At 43.8% G+C, this 19,553-nt stretch overlaps 1 protein-coding gene across 1 annotated transcript in view; it reads left to right on the top strand.

Moving 5' to 3' along the window:
• LOC146801335 (sodium/potassium-transporting ATPase subunit alpha-1-like) overlaps window positions 1–19,553 on the top strand; it is a 2,293,178-nt gene that overhangs the window by 452,423 nt on the left and 1,821,202 nt on the right. The window lies entirely within an intron of this gene.

The raw sequence follows: 19,553 nt of genomic DNA, 5'->3' as shown, positions 1-19,553 counted from the left end.
CCAGGAAGAATGTATAGCGTTGGTAAAGGGGAACGACAGCGTCATTTACAACCTGTCTGACTACAATCTAATGCAGGAGGAAATAAATGTACTCCAAAAAGGCCTATCATTTATACCAACCACCAAACCAGACATGGGACAGACCAAATTAAAAATGATTCAATTCTTCCGGAAGTTGAGGCTTAAAGCCTTCTTCATAGATAAAATTGATTCCACACAAAAAAACTTTTCTGGTCTAAAAAATTGTTCAAGTTTTTTTCCAGCTACTTCTCTTATGCCAATATAATTATTGACATTTGAAAAGAAAGTGCTGAGAGATTTGAATGCATTGGAAAACAAGAAGACTTTTACGAAGTGGAACCTAATGAAAAACGAAAAACAGGCACTAGACAAATTGATGTCTAATGAAAAAATCATAATCAAGCCCGCAGATAAGGGCGGAGCGATTGTGATTATGGAATGTGACAAGTATGAAGCCGAAGTTTATCGCCAACTGTCAAATGAAGATCATTACCGGAAAACAGAGGAAGATTTCACAAGAATGATTAAACTCAAATTAACCAATCTAACATCCATGGGAGAAGAAGAAGGATGGTTATCGAAAAAAGAGGCTGAGAACCTACTGAATGACAACCCGAGAATGCCACTTATTTATGTCCTTTTAAAAATTCATAAAGACGCAAATAACCCCCCAGGGAGACCAATTATCTCCGGAGTCAACTCTATTCTAGAAAGACCCGCAAAGTACATTGACACGTTCCTGAAACCTCTATTGAGTGGGATTACAAACTATATAAGGGACACCATGCAAGCCATCACACTGCTAGAAGGTCAAGAGTTTGATGAAGAAAATGGAAATCTGATCACACTAGACATCACCAGTCTCTATACCAACATTCCCCAAGAGGCGGGTCTAGAGGCCCTTGAAGTCTTCTTGGACAAACGTGAACGCCCGCACAACGTGCCAACATCTTTTCTAATACAACTAGCCAAAATATGCCTCAAATATAATTTTTTCAGTTTCAATGACAAACAATTCGTACAAATAAAAGGTACCGCGATGGGGTGTCCCTTTGCCCCAGAAATGGCCATGATGTTCATGTCACTTTTTGAAGTGAAATGGATCTACAACAATAACCCTTTTGATGAACATATAAAAGATTGGCATCGCTACATTGATGATGTCCTTATGCTGTGGAGAGGAACAGAAGAACAACTAAAGGATTTTCTATCCTGGTTGAATCTAAGACATAGAGATATACAATTCACAATAAATTACAGCAAAACAAAAATGAATTTTCTGGACTTATTGATAAAACAGGAAGAGGGACTTCTATACACCACTTTGTATACGAAAACAATTGACAGAAACACACTTTTGCATTTCTCAAGCTTTCACCAACACAACCTATGGTAGAATTTACCATACAGCCAATTCTTAAGAACAAGGCGCAATTGTACTAAGAAGGAGGACTATTTTAATAACGCTAAAGAACTCCTAGAAAAACTAGTGGAACGCAACTATCCTTGAAAATTACTGTAAAGAGCAATGAAGCAAGCATGGTACACTCCAAGGGAGACCCTCTTAACACCAAAGAATAAATCATCATACATGCCATTGGTGTGCGTCACAACGTTCTCTGGCTGTACTAATGAACTGAAAGAAATTGTGAGAAGGAACAGGAATACAGTAGAGGCACTTGAACCATTTAAAAACACCCCCATCTGTGCTCTAAAGAAAAACAGGAGTATAAGAGATAGGCTAGTACAAGGCAATACTGCTACAAAGAAGAGTGCCCTATCTATCCGCACACTACTGTCCCTGCCTCCCATAAAAGGGCATAGGAAATGCGGCAATTGCAAGTCATGCGACAGCATGATTGAGGGAACAATATTCACGTATGGCAACAAATCGATAAAACACGAAGAATTCACAAATTACAATACACAAAATGTAATCTATTGTGTAACCTGTCCATGTCCGAAAGTATATGTAAGCAAAACCACTCAGCCCATAAAGAAACAAATAACTCAACACCGTTCCCGCATAAGATGTAAGACTCCAAACGCGCCCATGGTTCCACATTGCATCGAAAGAAATCATGGTCAAAACGACATTAAATGAACAATAATAAAACACATCACCGGTAACAATATAGACATACTGTTGTCTAGATTTGAGGCAAAAACCATACTGCATTTGGATTCAATTGAAAATGGACTTAACGAAATGAGCGAGATAACTCACTGTGGCTGATAAATCAAGAAACAACATGATTCCAGAATATCCAGAACTTATGGTCCATACTTGAGACTCTGTATATCGTCAAAGAACTATAGGGAAGAAGAAAGAATAGGACTATTATATTTGCTCTGAGAGTGCAGACAGCGTCTCTTTAGTATCCACGGAAGATTGATTAAAATTGTCCATGGTACAAAAGGGAGACATTTTAAAGATCTAACGAACATAAGCGCATTAGCAGAACATCGTCACCTTAGAGAAATGAATTTAGAACCCAGACATAGATAGCTCCATTGCAATCTAAAGACATAAAATAAAGCCCATTAGCGGCAGGGAACGCCATAATACATCACTATGACAACAAAGCCACAGGAAGTCAGGCATCAATAAATACAGACAAGCACTTCCGGTTTAATGCCGGAGAAGCATGTAGAAACGCGGAAGAACCAGTTCGGATTCAACCGAGGTAGAGGATTGAATGGTGTTAAATCACCCCCATTACGGACCGGGAGGCAAAATCCAGAAGAGAAGCGAGAAACGCCCCGGAGAAAGAGACACTATGGACTAAAAGGCGAAACCCTGACGAGATCGCGGACCGGGAGGCGTCTTCCTGAGGAGAGAAACGCTACGGACTCAGAGATACAAAAACACAGGTACTGGGAACCCCCACGCCGGTTATAACAGTAATTCCGAGTGGACAAAGATCTTAAAGTATCACTTGTAGCACGAGCACTGTATACTTTAGTTTGTTACACTAACATCCCGTTCTTAAGCACAAAATCACTGGTAAAACTGTGCTACAAAGGAGCTGACCGACATGGCACTAATGGGTTTTTACTAATTGGAGATGCCAGCACGACTAGAGGTTTTTAGTTTTGGATAACATGAACAACACCGAGTTAACCACATAGATCTGCTAGAGAATAATCTGTTTCCCTAGAGGAACCGACAGTGGATAATACTCAATCCACCTCTTCTTTCCCTATCCTCAATACAGAGTTGATGAATATCGCTACAAATTAAACGCAACATAACAGAATCCAGGAGCTTCACGGTATTCAATCACGTGAGCCTAAGATGGTATGTCACAAGCCTAATACAAATGTAAATACAAATGTACAAAGGAGAAAATAGAACCTAGTTCTTAACTAGTTTTTAATTAATGTCTTATTTATGCAGGCCTCCAAAGTCCTACCTGTTTAAACCCTCGCCCTGATGAAGATCTTCGTTTGAAACATTGCGCTTGGTCCCATTTATTGAAGGTCGAAACACGTAGGCTCTTTATAAAGAGAGGCTCAGAGCAACCAAATCTAATGACACTGCTCTATACTAAGGCACATAAGAGCTGAACAGAGGATGCTCTTAACTAGAGTTTGTAAATAACTCTCCAGGATCTGTATAGTGAATGTAATTGAGGACTGAAGAAAATAAAGTCCCAATTAAAACTATAATCCAGTAGGACTTATTCATGTTAGTAACGAGTCAGGAACACATTGTTCTGTATGTATATTTGTCTCAAAGTGTCAGGTCACCTTAATGTTAGTGATGTAAATATTGTCTATTTGTTATGTATTTTTGTATTTCATGTATTCAAAAAGAAGGGGTCATATCATATGTCCTAAAATGTTATGTGATGGTAACCTCTTTTTTTACTTATTTGAAAATAACTAATGAATCCATAAATAAATAGTAGCCCAAGGTTAATTGAGAAAACCATTGTGGTAGAATGGAAAATCGATTGATGGTGTCAGAGGTATTTTGTGTGTATATTGATTAATAGTCAGGCCAGCAGCTTGCAGGGTCTGTAAAACCTTCCCAAGGTTTACCAAGGGATCATGCCAAGAATAAGTAAACACAGCAATATCATCGAGATAAGCTGTACTAAAGCCTTCCGACCCCGCAAGGACTTAATGCATCAACCTTTGTAAGGTGGCAGGGGCATTCTTTAGACAAAAAGGTATCACAGTAAATTGGAAGTGCCCATCAGGTGTGGAGGATGTTGTCTTTTCCTTTGCTCCAGGAGCATGCCAATCTGCCAGTACCCTGCAGTACAGTCAACAGCACTTAAGAATTTGGCAGCCCATAATTTATCTATCAGTTCATCTGCTCTGGGGATGGGATCTGCATCTGTCTTGGTGACAGCATTGAGGCCTCTGTGGTCCACACAAAGCCTCATTTCTCTCTTTCCACTCGGAGGATGACGTTTGGGTACTAGGACCAATGGGCTGGCCCAGGGACTCCCAGAAGGCTCAATGACCCCAACTCTAGCATCTTACTAACCACAGCCTTGATGCTCTCCTTGACTTGGGCAGACTGGCGATAGATTTTGGTTTTGACAGGCAAGCTGTCTCCAATGTCCACATCATGGGTACAGCAGGACGTCTGGCCAGGGGTTAAGGAATAGGGCTGTGCATACTGTTGCAGAACGTGTCTGCAGTCAGCCTGCTGTGGGGCAGAGAGGGTGTCTGAATAGACAACTCCATCTACTGATTCATCTTGGGGGCTATAGAGAGAAGTCAGGGAGAGGTTCACTCTCTGTCTCCTGGTCCTCACCAGTAACCATCAACATGGTTACATCAGCCCTGTCACAATAGAGCCTTAAGCGGTTCACATGTATCACCCTTTTGGGGAAGCTGCTTATGCCCAGGTCTACCAAGTAGGTGACCTCACTCTTTTTCTCTAGGATAGGGTAAGGACCACTCCATTTGTTCAGGTGAGCCCTTTTGGTGCCACTGGCTCCAAATTCCACACCTGTTGCCCTGGTTGGAATTCTACTAGTGCAGCTTTCTGGTCATATCACAGCTTTTAGAGCTCCTGGCTGGCCTCAAGACTCATGGATGCTTTCTGCATATTCTCTGCCATCCTGGAACGAAGGCCTAGTACATAGTCCACCACATCTGGCTTTGGTATATGATGAATCTCTCCCATCCTTCACTCACAAGAGAGAGTTGTCCTCTTACATTGTGGCCAAACAGAAGTTCAAAAGGTGAAAATCCTACTCCCTTCTGAGGTACCTCTCTGTAGGCAAAAAGCAGGCAGGGCAACAGAACATCCCATCTCCTTCTGAGCTGTTCAGGGAGTCCCATTATCATGTCTTTCAATGTATTGTTGAATCTCTCAACAAGGGCATTGGTTTGTGAGTGGTACAGTGTTGTGAACTTGTAGATCACTCTACACTCATCCCACATGTGTTTAAAGTATACAGACATGAAGTTGGAATCTCTGCCTGATACTACCTCCTTAGGAAACGCTACCCTGGTGAATACACCAATAAGGGTCTTGGCTACCACAGGGGCTGTAGTAGTCCTAAGTAGAATGGTTACCTGGTGCTGGGAGGCTCAAGTGGACCCACTATATCCACACTTCCCCTCTCAAAGGGTATCCCAACCACTGGTAGTGGAATTAAGGGGGCCTTTGTGTGTCCTCCTGTCTTGTCATTGGCTTGACAGGTGACACAGGAGCTTACAAACTCCTTCACTTTTTGTAATATCTGAGGCCAATAGAAGTGGGTGACCAATCTTCCAAGTTGTGGTCTGGTCCACGTGTCCAGCTAGGGGAATGTCATTGGCTAGAGTGAGTAGAAACTCCCTATACAGCGGAGGCACTACCACTCTCCTAGTGGCACCGGGTTTGGGATCTCTGGCCTCAGTGTACAGGAGTCCTTCCTCCCAATAGACCTTGTGGGAGCCACTGACATCTCCCTGCTCCATTGCAGCAGCTTTCTGCTTCTGGCCTTCAAGCGAGGGGCAGACCTGCTGCCCAAGGCACAGCTGTTCCCTAGAGGATCCCCCTGGGCACAAGAACTCCACCTCGTAAGGTTCAAGCTCGATGGGTTCAGTTCACTCTGGGGCTGACATGTCCTCTCCCTGGGGTGTTGTGTAGTTCCTATAAATCTATATAGGATCTGCGCATTTAGACAACATAAACTAAGGGATTGGTGTGCAGACTAATTCTAGGCACCCCCCAAGGATATGTTAGCCTATAGACCAGCTTGCTCACAGTGCCACTATAAGCCCACTAATCTTAAGGGTCAAATAGTTTCTGGCATCTATCGAACATGACAACCCTTGATCCTGCAGGGATCGTGAAAACAGTACAGTACTTTTCGCTCAGTCATTCGTGCTCACTTTGTTTCAGAGAAATATAAAGAATAAACGATGGGGACGTTTTCAATAAGTATTTATTGAACTAGCGTCATGTAGGAATAAAATATGTGTGTTGCGACAACCATTAGATAGAAACAGATATATATGATTACAAGCACCGATGGAGTAAATATAAGGTAGAATTCTACCATGGTGCTAAAACAGGGAATATATGCAAGCATATAAATACATGACAGTAATCATGCGTATTCCTAAGATGCAAACCCTAGCTAAGTGTACCTAGCATGTATGTAGGTGTAAAGCCACATGTCAGACCACTACGTGCTGAAGTTTCTGCTTGCAGGAATCTCAGCGTCTTGTGTTAGCATGGACGTTTCTCCTCTGGATTGCCCAGTGAAGATGTGGTGCTTATATACCCAAAAGGTACCGTCAGGTGTTCTACCTAGATGTGTCATGTTACTGTGGCCTGTCGTCCAAGGATGGCGATAGCAGTGACTTTGTACAGAGTTATTATACAGAAGATGGTAATCCTGTTGTGTGATACTAAGAATCCACATGCATAATAAATTAGGCTAGTTTTCAAAGAAAACTACACAAGATTTATTCAGCACCTAACTAGGCAAAAGGTCAGCGCCAGATCCGTTATGTAGAGCAAGGTAGAACAAATGTAGGTAAAAGACCATGCAGCTACCTAGGCCTTTATTGGGGTACATTGGGGCTCATAACTGGGAAGAGGGGTGCTGATCTTTCTACTGTGGGGAAGCTGGTTCACCAGTCTTCATACCTTTTCTCTTGGGAGATTGGGCCATCATTTCAGGCTCCATCTCTCCTTTTTCACCCTGTACAAGGCATTATGCTTTTGTTTTTTCACACACACTATCTCAGTGATTTGCATCATGGCTGCTTGTGTCTTTCTTTCTACCTCAGCTGATGCTGAGGTTTCAAGATTATTTCCAAGCAGACAGGAGGCTGTGAGCTTTGGAGAGACCTCTACCTGTTTCAGACCAGCAAGCCCCCTAGTCTAATGTCACCATGGCCATGGCATGGTTAGAGGCAATACTGTCAGCATTAGTAACTGGATACGTTTTTCTAGTAAGGTATTGCCCTGGGAAAATTGCCCTGGGGAAACCAGTGTGTCTCTCACCATGGTGACACTGGCACCTCCTTACCTCAGGGCTGCTATCTTAGTCACTTCACTAAGGGGTACTGCAGGTGCTTTTTGAATTGTGGGGCCAGACTGCCATGGTGGTAACCCTTGTTCCCTTTCTCAGTCTCAGTGTGAACCCTGACTTACTCTGGGAACACTATTGATCCCATCTGGAGATATCCCACACCATTAGAAACTGGAGGAGGACTAGGTCATACTTGTTGGAATAGGCGGGATCTTGTTACAGTGGAAACAACAGGCCTTTGTAGGATGAAAATTTATCACCTTGTACCTACTAGTGGGCTGGGAAGAGTTAATGGACCCACTCCCCGGACAGGATTTTGGGGGCCATTAGAAGACTCTTAATTTTGGTTTTTGGGTTTCCTACCCTCTTTCCCCTGTAGAGGCTTTGTAACTCCCTTTCGTTGGTCACCCCCAGTGGTTTTCTTGGTCATCCTTGTTTTGACCCAGTAGTCCACCTGTGGTAAATAAAATATTACGCTCTATGTATTTCAGAATATCAATAGGATCATGCATAAAGCAAGAGGCTGAGTCTGTGGTACAGGTTCTAAAAGGGCTTTATTCCAATAACTCGAGTCAAAGGGAGAATATTTCCATCACCAAAATTGGATCTGGAAAGGGGCTCAAAAGTATTCTCAATATTCTCAAAACATTATTCACAGAGTACAGTATATATACATTTCTCAATTGTACGTAAGCAAAAGAGCAAGAGAGAATGAGATAAGAGCATGTGGGCGTGTAAGTAGGCGTGAAGGTGGGCGTCCATGTGGGCGTCCACTTGATGATAATGGGTAATTTGTCATGTGTGGGTGGATACCTGGAGAATCCTGCAATGTCAGCAGAAATATTTGGCAGAGATGCGTGCACAGTCGCATGACGTGTGATTGACGTGCAACTAGAGGGAGAAAGGGACTTGACATTTAGCTCTACATGTGGAGACAAAAGTCTGGGGTTATGTCAACCTAATCCCAAATCATATCTAACATCCTATGTTTAAAGAACTGTGTTATCCAAAAAGAGAGGTCTCTTAGGATAGAATCTTATTCTATACTGACTATACTGACTAGTGCGTGTACAAGCGTCTAAGTGTCTACACTAAATGCGAGGGGGTAGGAATATTCCATGGTAACAGGGCTATGAATTACTTGCATAAAGACAGAGAAGCCGGGCCCTTTGCTCGGTAGCTGGAAGAATGTTTACTTAAACTACTAGACAGGAATGCATTGGATAGGGACGGAGGAGATAATCTTGAAGGTGAAATACAGTTCTTGGCAGGCGACGGGCTGGATCAGGCACCGTTAGCCGCGCAGGGAATAGGACAAAGTTCATGGATACAGATGCGAGCTCAGACTGGAGCTTTCAGAGGCAGAAGGCAGGAAAAGGCTTAACGGCAGAATCAGGGCCTACTCGCCTGGACTGAAAAATGGGATAAATGAACCATATAAAGCCGGTGGCCTTTCATACTTAGAAATAGAATATCCGGCCCATTCATGGCGGATCTGAAAGAGGACATGTTGACGGTGGACGCACATGTGTTTGCGTCTTCATAACTGGAACTGGAGGGAACATACATGTACTTGTGATTTATACATGAAACCGTTGGGGTCCAAGATAGGGGACATAACTGATCATAAAAATCCATATTTCCACATTCCCTCCTTGTCCCCTACTTGCCCGTTAAGAGATATCAATCTTCATCAATCCGTTGATCTGTTCATATAGCATCATTTGCTCTTCTTTTTTCTTCTGGGATGAACGAAATTTTGGTGGTGGAATACACGATGTGGCACACAGACCACAAATCGCTGGTCCACATTGTAGGCATAAGCAGCAACTGAATAGTATGAGAAAGCCAATACCTAGGAAGGATAGGACCCTCCGTCCAAAGGTAGATAATACACTCCAAAACCAACCGGACCAAGTCCAGGTGCCTGGATTCTGGTGTATCTGGCTTACAATCTTATGAAGGCGAGTTATGGCTTTATATACAGATGGCGAATTTTCTTGTATGAAAATGCAACAGCTTGATCCGATGACCCTACAAGCTCCGCCCCTATCGGCCAGGATAACGTCAAGGACAAGACTATTTTGAAGCACAACAATCCGCATAGCAGACTGCTCTTCTGTTAAATTGCTTAAGGCGGAAATAGTTTCGTTCACTACTGCTTCAAGGGTTCTGGTTAATCTACGTATCAGCTTACTATTGGTAACTGTACCTATATAGGGAAAGAAACCTTTATTGAAATCTGTGTATTTTTCCCATGCTGTTTCAGTGTAATCGACAATTGGGAGATCTCTCTGCTGTCTATTGTGTACTAAATGAGTATTTCTATGATAATCAGGAGGAGCTAGGAAAACAGGTGGCAAAAGGAATCTGATGTAGCAGGTACCATCCCAATCTAGAGGTAGGCGTATATATGCGGTCTGGCCACATATAAAGTAGGAATGACGAGAAGCTCTAAATGTAGACTTGCCTTGATCACTGAATTTTATTACAGTGGTGCATTTACTATGGCCCATGTGTATGGAGCCATTCTTTCTTATACATAATTCCCCTTTTACTGGGAATACGGACATGGCGGGCAAGATTGGTGTAGCTTCAGATTCAACGTTCAGGATCATGAGGTTAAGTGTAAAATTACCTAATCCATATACTTCATTTCTTAGATCAGTTCCTGTTCTTTTGGGAAGTCCCTCCTTGTTAGGGTAGCAGACTTTAAGCAAAACTAAGTTCAGGTTTCCCCATACCCAGTTGTCTTGATAAACTGCGGAATTCGAATCTAGGGAATTAATCAAACTAAACCATGCTCCACAGGAGCCATTGTGTGTGAACGGATAGAGAAAGAGGGGCAAAACTCCCTTATAGTTCTGATAGGGGGGGAGTCGGCCACAGACCCAGCAGTCTGTAGCATTGCTAGTCTGATGTGAATGGTGCAGCATCTGAATAAAGGTATTGTTGCGTAAGGCAAGTCGATATGATAGCTCATAGGATGGCAGATCACTAAATGTGTGCTTTATGGTATCATTAGTGGAGGAGTATAAGAGTGAGGCAATAGGAGGAAAAATAGCATGTGGTATTAAGCTGATACATATTATCGTGATGCACATCTTGCTCTTTTTTTTTAATATTATAGTCCAAGATCTTATGCAAGCCAGAATACATGTTCAACCGCTTCACCACCTAGTGGACTTAATTGATCAAACGGGTTCTGACTTTTTAGATCTAAGTTTAGCTTTGTGGAAACTGCTGGGGAGTCTCCTCTAGAAAATGGTGTTCAAAATCCAAAATCCAAGTTCAAAGTCTTTTTCCTTTGTAAAAGAGTGGTGAAGGTGCACTTTGACTTTAACGGCCGTCCCCGTGGTCCAGAGCACTGACTTTGGCGCCTTCCATCCAGGAGCGATGGAGTATTCTTTGACCTGGGTGTTGTCAGGGAAGGCGGCAGCAACCTGCGAACAACAAGAGAGTAGTGCAGACATCAAGGAAGCCAGGTAATCTGTCAGCATGTTATTATCAACATCAGTAATCTTTTAGGCATTGGAGTGCCCCACATATTTGGTGGTCTACCAAAGACCACTTCATAGGGAGATAAGCCTGTTCTAGAATGAGCTACCATTCGCATGTAAAAGAGGGCAACCGGCAGGGCTACCATCCAATCTACACCTTTGTTTGCGCAAATTTGTAATGTCTGATTATGTCTTTCTACAAGGCCTGCTGCTTCAGGATGTCGCACACAATGGAATTTCCAGGTATACCCTAACAGAAGGGACACCTGCTTCATTAGTACCAGGACATATTTGTAACCTCTACATCTGTTTATTTGGATATAATCCATTTGGAGCACTTCAAAAGGGTGGTCAGGTGGATGGAATCCACCTTGTTCCATCGGAATGCCTTTACCTGGATTGAATTGGCAACAGATCATACATGTTCTGACCTTTTGTTTCGCTGCTGCACGCAGGTGCTTGTTGAACCATATATTCTGTAAGCTATCTATCATTGCTTTCTCTCCTAAGTGTGCAGGACTATGTGCGGTATTTATGATTATTTGTACCATTGAATCAGGAAGAAAGCATGTGGATTTGCCCTTTGTCATCCAACCCTGATCAGTCAGTACCCCTCCTTGTTCCGACCATTTCTTTAATTCGTCCATAGTAGCATGTGTCTGTATGTCTTGTACATCCTTGGAAGGATCCCTAACTGTCATGGCTTTGGACACTTATTGAACCTGTAACTTTGTCATGTCTAGTGGGGTCTGAGCTGTCTGTTTAGCTGTTCGGTCTGCCAGATCATTGCCTTGGGAAATGGTATCTGTGGCTCTAGTATGTGCTTTACATTTTAGGATAGCTATGGCTGTTGGTAAATGTATTGCTTCCAGTAGGGCTTGAATATGGGGGCCATGCTGTATCTTGACCCCATGAGAGGTCAAGAAACCTCTTTCTCGCCAGAGAATCGGTGTAAATGTTTACTCTCAGGTGCTTAGCTCTTATGCACGCTTGTGTCAGGGCGATGAGCTCTGCTGCTTGTGCTGACAATATGTCTATTCTTTTAGTCTCTATTATTACAGTATCAGTAGTCACTGCATATGCTGCCACTAATTCTCCCGCCCCTGTCCTCATGCATGAGCCGTCAACTTATAGTGTTAGGTCGGGGTCTGGGAGTGCAACGTCTGTCAAGTCTTGTCTTGGTTTAGTCACGGTATGTATTACTTCAACACAGTCGTGTGGTGAAACGCTTTCTGTACTGGAGGGCAAAAGGGTAGCAGGATTCAGTATGTTGCATCGTCTGATCTCTATGTGTAGTTGAAATAACGTTGGCTCATAGCCTGTCAGTCTAGCTACAGTCAGGTGTTGTGTTTGTGTCCGGTTCAAGAGAACCTCTACTGCGTGTGGTACTTGTACTGTCAGAGGGTGGCCCAGCACTATCAAGTCACTTTGTCTTATGGCTAAGGCCGTTGCTGCAACTGATTTTTGGCACGCAGGCAAAGCCTGTGCTACTGGGTCTAATGTACTAGAAAAATAAGCACAGGGCTCGTGTTTTCCTGCACGATCTTGTGTTATGACAGATAGTGCTGTTCCATCCCGCTCTGTCACAAAAAGCATAAACGATTTGTTGTAATCAGGGTTTGCTAAAACTGGTGCTTGACATAAAGCTCTCTTTAATTCTTCAAATGCCACAGTGTGTTCTTGAGGACTTTAGTCTTTTTGTGTCTTGGGCTGGGAAAAACCAGAAATCAATTGAATACGTTCCGGTGCCCACAACTAATTCCCCTGAAAGATCACAATAAAACATGAGAAAAAGGGGAAAGCACCATACCTATTTCCTCGACTTAATTTCTAAGGGGGCTAATTTCTAAGGGGCTTAATTTCTTAAGGGGCTAGCGGGAAGCGAACCTCCTCAGGGGCCAGCAGAAAGCCAATATTCTCCTCCTTCCCCCCCTTTTTGACAGGAGGAAATCTGAAACAGATTTCACTGCTGTCAAACACTATCAAACCCTGTGTCTTGTCAACACTATTAATCCCTGTGTGTAGCTACTGGGCGTAAGCAAAATTATTGGAGATACACAGCGTATAGGAATGCTAAATTACCTAAATATTCGGAAAATCAAGTTTAAGAACAGTTGTTAATGTTGATAATTAATAATTCATCTGCTAAAGAAATCAGTAATTCTGCAATAATTTCCACCTATACAACAAACAGCCTAATTTAAAAACAAGTCAACTTTTGGGGCCACCACTTACAAGAATGAGCTTACTAAAGCAAACTTTAAAAAGGAAATCCTGTCAGATATTTTCTCATTACCCTAAATACCGAGCCTCATTTGTCACTCTGGGGTGGCAGTCCTTATTTAAAACAGGCCTTTCAAGAGTTAAGATGCGAGTGCACAGATCATAATTGTTCCTTAATGTCCAATCTGGAAACATATGACCGAGGCTGCCTGTCTATAAGAGAAAGGCAGTTATGTGAAAAATATTTTAGTCTTGCATAATTTTTCCTTTTATTTCATTCATCTCCAACACCAATTAGACATACACTGATAACGTGTTGTCTGCTATTTTGACAGCATGATAAAGGTAATATCACGTCTGTGAAATTTAGTAATTGTGAACAAGTTCCAGCCAAGCGCTGTGCAAAGATCGCCGTCGTCACGACTATCTCTGTACTTGCACAGGAGAACTTGGTATTAAACGCTAAACAGACTGGTCAATACAACACAAAAACAAAACATATATAAAATACATATGCCAAGCCATCAGTATACCAAGCACAGAAAGCATAGACAATTGCACTAACATATATAAATGAGCAGCGATGCGCAATTATAGTACCTACAGCTCAGAGGCGAACACTCTGGCCTGCTTAATTTGTCAGGCTTATAATCAATAACTTATTTACCTGCCCTATACACCCCCATCTGAAATCACCGTGTCAAGTCTGACACACAGAATCAGCAATAATAATCAAAAACGAAGAACACACGAACCTGTTTGTTTTCTTTTATAAAAACAGAATCAGCAATAATAATCAAAAACGAAGAACACACGAACCTGTTTGTTTTCTTTTATAAAAATGAGCTATGCATCTTCGTCAACACAATGTACCCTAATGTCCCAGACGAAGACGCACCTCTCATCTCTCCTCACAGACTTTTAACCACTGGATCATTTATCCAATGCAACTGGTGGCAGCTTGTGGCCACAATTCAAAAATGTCTGAATTTGAAAATCGTTTTTATATAGGCACATAGCCCTTAAAATTCCAAGCAAGAGCAACATTTTGCAACGGATGGTAGACACGCTACAGTACCAGTCTGACAAGATGGATCTACAGCTGGAGCTCCTTAATACCCTGGCCCTATCCATAGGAGGGTCCAACTTATTCAACGATCTGAAAAAGGAGTCTGTGGGTAACAAGAAGGCTTTAAACATAAATATAGAGCCAACCATGAGGCCAGGCGGAAGCCAAGAATAAAATCCCACACACCAAAGCAAACCGCAGCACATCAGGGGAATCTCCCACTACTGGTCCTCCAGCGCCGCAAATTGGAAAAGCCCCTGCCCACAATGCCAAACAAAGGCGCCAACTCAGGAGGAAAGGTCGCTACAAAAGACCAGTCGCCAGCCCGGCTGCAGTTTACCCCGTCTTCTGTCCCACACAGGGAATTACGGAGGGAACTAAACCTACCTCACTTCTCAAATAGCCGGCAGTGAAGATCCCACCAGCCAGGAGACTGGCGCAACCAACAGCGATCACAATGGGGCCTTCTCCCAGACTATGTCAAACCCTAAAGCAGAAATTCCTACAGGAGGCACAAGAGAAGCAGGCTTTAATCACCCCCAGGGGATCCCAGGTATCCCATTTAGACCAACAAACACTATAACAAATGTTAGAATCCGGGTTCTCTGGTTGGCACAGGTAGGTACTTGTGACAAGCAGGGAACCTTTCCTCTAGTCAGGATAAGGGGGTACACTCCTCAAATAACCCCTGCTCACCCTCTTGGTAGCTTGGCGCGAGCAGACAGGACTTATCTCAGGGCGTTATAGGTTAAGCATTTGTGAACACATACAGTAACCAAGTGACAACACTACAAATGGACACCACACAGGTTTATATTAAAAATAAGGATTCTTTATATAGAGTTACCACTAGGGGTGGGCGGAATTTGCGAAATCCACTTTCGCAAATTATAGCGAAAATGTTAAAAATTATCGCAAACACGCGTAAATATCGCGAAGATGCGGAAGTTTTTTTCCCGCATGTTCGCGAGATTTTCTGCATGGTTGCGGCTCGCCAACTTACCCATGCGGTTGCTCGCGGGCGCGGCCATCTTGTTTTCAGTTGTCTCGCGGTGCATGATCGCGAGAAGAAAGACGTGATCGCGCGACGCATGACGTCACTGCGGGCGCGAACTGTCGCGAGACAGCGCAAATGGCTAAAAACAATACAACATCTCATGGAGAACGCGACCGGATCAAGAAAACTTGTCGGCGAATGCAGGGAGAATGTATTATTTTTACAGCGCGAGCAAGAACCATTTTATCGCAAAGCTGCGGAATGCGGAAATTTTGACATTTTCGCGCATTCTGCAGAACGCGAAAATGTAAAATTATCGCAATTTCCTCAAACGGAACGAAATTTTAGCCCAGGCCTAGTTACCACAAGACCATTAAACGACAAAAATACACAATACTGTTACTTTAGTTGGTAGATGATTGCTTAGTTCTCTTAAGTTCTTAAATGCGACACTTTAAGTCAATGTACGTTAGATGCGACACGCAGGGCAACGAAAGTGTTGCAACGATGTGATGCGATGGAGTTCTTGGTGCAAAAGAAATAAAGACGTGAAGAACTTCCAGATGCGTTACGCTTCTCCGATGTTGCGAGAAGGCTCGACTCGATGCGTCAGCTACAGCGGCGTCACCCTTGACGAGATGCGACAACAGAGGCCTTGGCAGCGGCACTCTTCTCCGACGTTTACGAGACGCTTCCGCTCGATGCGATGCTGCAGCGGCGACACCCCTTTGCGTGATGCGACGACAGCGGCTCCGACGGCGGCACGCTTCTCCTTGGATGCGAGGCGCTTTTATTGATGCGGTGCAATGCGACAACTAGGATGGCTGCGATGGCGACACGCTTCTTTCACGATGCGAGACTCTTCTCTTGATGCGGTGCAATGCGTCAGCTACGACGGCTGCGATGGCGACACGCTTCTTCGGCGTTGCGAGACACTTCCGGAATGACGCGAGACGCTTCCGCTCGATGCGATGCTGCAGCGGCGACACTCTCTGCGAGATGCGACGGCAACAGCTCCGACGGCGGCACGCTTCTCCTTCTTGAGACGCGCTTCCAGCTCCTTGCGACACGCAGTCCCTCAGAAGGCCCAACAACAGCAGCAGGCACTTCCAAAAGACTTTGGGGAGCTGGGGGTGAAGTCCACTGGTCCTGGGACTTCGATCAGGGGGCAAGCTCAGCACAAGCCCTTGGAGATCTTCTTGAAGCACAAGTTGAAATAAAGTCTTTGTAGTCTTTCTCCTCTCCTTCAGCAGCAAGGCAACCACTGCAGGCCAATCCCCCAGGTCGGGCACAGTACTCCTCCTTACAGCTTTCCCAGTTCCTTCTCCTCAGGCAGAGGTTCTCCTTGTTAAGCAGGATCTAATTTCTTGGGAGCAGGGTCCCAATACTTATACCCCTAATTCCTTTGTTCCTCTGGGGTAGAGGGGCCTTTGCCCAGTCCAAACCAGTTCTTGAGCACTCTGTTGACATGACTCTGCCTTTCTATTCAGGGTGCAGGGAAGAGACATCAGCCGCTCCACAGGAGGTGGAGCCAGAATTGTGGTGGCAGAGCACAACCCTATTCAGAGTCCAGGTGTACTCCTCCCACCCATCTGGCTGTCAATCTCTCCATTCACCACCAGGCTACCTAGCCCTGCCCCTCTGGGTTTCCCCAGCCCTGTCACTCACACAACCAGACAGGCAGATACACATCCTAGCAGAGGCCGGCTGAAATGGTCATTTCAAGCAAATACCAACTTTCTAAAAGTGGTATTTGCAAACGCAGAATATTAAAATAAACTTTACTAAAAGATGTATTTTATTATTCTTAGTTCAGGCATACTAAACTCTAATTTCTACCATGTTCCCTGGGTCTGTTAGGATCATAGAATGTAACAATTCTAACAGCCCATTCTGGCCTACGGAGAACAGGTAGCCTTACAATAGTGAAAAACGAAAATGGGTGTAATTCACTATTAGGACATGCCACACACATCAGGGCTTGTCCTACCAGAGGGGTGACTAACATGCAGTTAAGGGAAGGTTTGGGGACTGGCAAGTGGGTGCACGTGCCCAGTCAGCATGACAGTAGCAGACTGCATGCAGGTTCTGCAATGGCAGACCTTAGATACATTTTACCAGGCCGCTTCTGTGGGTGGCCCAACCAGTGCTGCAAGCCCACCGGAAGCATTTGTATTTACCTGCCCTGGCACTCCTGGTGCACTTTACTGGGGTCTGACAGTAAACCAAATAAGCCAATCATGGAATCCAACCAACATGTACATTTTAAATAGGGAGCACTTGCACTGTGGCACTGGTTGGCAGTGGCGCAGTGCTCTGAGCAGCTAACACCAGCAAAACACATGAGGCACAGCGACAAAAAGTGGAAGGGAGACTCACGCCAAGGTGCCAGGTCTAACAACAAATGAGATAGCAACAGCGCAAGCGCAACATTCAGAGAGAGACCTGAACAGACATATGGCACCAGCTGCAACCAGCAAAGTGACAAATAATACAGCCCCAACTCTGCTAGTGACAAACTACATGAGCCGGGGCACAGCGATGGTGGACAACCCAAAATCCAGCACTGGCCCCTTACAATTGTGAGACAACATAAGGGGACAAGTGCAGGGAGAAGAAGACACAAAAGGCCCCCTCTGGCGGTCATAAGGTATTAGACCACAACTGGCCAACAACCACGATATAACATCTGCTCAGACAGACCGCGACAACAGGGTACAGAACCAGTAAATATTCAACTGGCACCAAGGTGAGGAAGTCCTCCAATGGAGAACCCCATTCAGACAGCTGTCAGAGCTCTGCGCCCTATTCCTTATACCAGCGTTCAAATAAAAAGGGAATTGTGACAATCTAAATAGAGGTAATATTCTCCAGTTACTCGCAACAACTCCAGCCCTAAGAGACATGAAAATAACTGACTTGCTCTCAATAGAGTTCATCAGGTGAAGTCACCAAATCCACATGGTGGTCTCCCTTCTTCGCCAACTACATGCTAAATGAAAGCGAAACATTCAAGTCACGGGGTATAAGATTTTTACCTTACCATAAAGTAGGATACCCCCTTCCACTGCTCGGAAACATGAAGAACAAAAACAACATCTGCAGAGGAATCACTCCTTCAGTCCTAAAGGGAGCGCTAAGCCAATTGCCGTCAAGGAAGCATGCATATAGTTACAAGGGGCAACCCTGTGTCCCTCAGAACCTGGGTATATATGAAAAGAACTACAGTGGTTCTGTCGGCGAGCAAATCATTTCTTTACATCAATATATATGATTCAAATAATATCATTCAATTGCATTATTGTTGGAACACCAAACAAGCAAGCCAACTGAAAAGTGCTTCTCAGAATAGCAATTTTTACTTTATACATGGGACAATCAAAATTCTGTATTTATAGGGCTGTTAAACAATAAATGCACAGATAAAGTGACATTAAATATAGTGAAGTAAAGTGCTCAGTGACTGTGGTTCTGTGATGCTATTATATAAAAGTGTAGAAGTAAAATATATACAAGTTATTGAGCGAAATTAACGAATGCGGATAAGGTCAGAACAACATTGGTCAATGTCTCAGGTAGATGGCATAGATGCTCATTATTTCAGAACCATGAGACTTGATGTAGCTGAACACAAAGCAATCGCCGACGTTTCGACCCTAAACAACAGCCTGATTAAATTATGCCAAACGGGGTCTTCTTCAAGGCTAAGGAAAATGAAGACAGCCCAAAGGTGAGGGTGAACTCCCTTGCGGTGGCCTATCAAGGTCAAGGCTAAAAGTGGCCTGAATTGTTCAGGAAGAAAAGCGATTTGCGATTTGGCTGGAATTAAATTTCGAAACTCAGTAGCTCTTAATCTTGTATTTACATGGCAGAAGTAATTCATCATTCGCCGAGGGAGCAGGCGCAAGTTATGCTCCCAGCAGCCAGGCCAGTAAGTATCCTCTTAACACGTCCTTTACCGGCGGCAGTCTCCTGAAGAAGACCCTGTTTGACATCATTTAATCAGGCTGTTGTTTTGGGTCAAAACGTCGGTGATTGCTTTGTGTTCAGCTACATCAAGTCTCATGGTTCTGAAATAATTAACAATCTATGCCATCTACCTGAGACATTGACCAATGTTGTCCTGACCTTATCCGCATTTGGTAATTTCGCTCAATAACTTGTATATATTTTACTTCTACACTTGTATATAATAGCATCACAGCACCACCGTCACTGAGCACTTTACTTCACTGTATTTAATG

Source organism: Triturus cristatus, chromosome 8, assembly GCF_964204655.1.
Source record: "Triturus cristatus chromosome 8, aTriCri1.1, whole genome shotgun sequence".
Taxonomy (NCBI): Eukaryota; Metazoa; Chordata; class Amphibia; order Caudata; family Salamandridae; genus Triturus; species Triturus cristatus.
This window is presented reverse-complemented; position numbering and strand designations above follow the sequence as displayed.